This window comes from Charadrius vociferus, unplaced genomic scaffold (genome assembly GCF_000708025.1).
Source record: "Charadrius vociferus isolate BGI_N301 unplaced genomic scaffold, ASM70802v2 scaffold337, whole genome shotgun sequence".
Taxonomy (NCBI): Eukaryota; Metazoa; Chordata; class Aves; order Charadriiformes; family Charadriidae; genus Charadrius; species Charadrius vociferus.
The window spans coordinates 278,118-278,694 of record NW_009649049.1 but is presented as its reverse complement, the minus strand read 5'-3'; positions in this window follow the sequence as shown (position 1 = coordinate 278,694).

Sequence of the window (577 nt, the reverse complement as noted above, 5' to 3'; positions counted from 1 at the left end):
GAGGGAGATGTTTCGTCTTAGGGGTAGAGGCGCTCATGTCCATTGGAAATATCTTTTGGTCATTCTTTCAAGGAGCATTTCAGATGCTGCAGGTTCATATTTGAGCCATTTTCCTTTGATTCCATATCTAATGAGAACACTGTGCAAAGTGTGACTATGGAGCAAGCAGTGGGGTATCAAGTGCTTTAGATGGAAACCACCAGATAGTACCACTGCATGTTTTGGACAAGACCTTCTGAACAGTCATCACACATGCATCCACAGACATCAACACAGAAGGAAGCTACTTGTGTGTAAAAAGAGGATTTTACTCTAGCAATGCTCCTTGGACAACACCTCCTCTCCTCCTCTGTGCAGAATTGCTGTGATACCGGCGTCCATGGCACAGGGGAGCGCATTTAGGTGGCATCCACTACAGTCTGCAAGGTTACTTTCTTTACCTGTGTGAAGCAAATTATTCATCAGTATGTATAAGTTTGATTTAGAAATAATCACTTGGATCTTGTGATGCGAAAGTGAGTACTAGCCAACTCCTGGCATCGAGCAGAGAGGCCGGAAAGAGGGTGACAGAACTGGA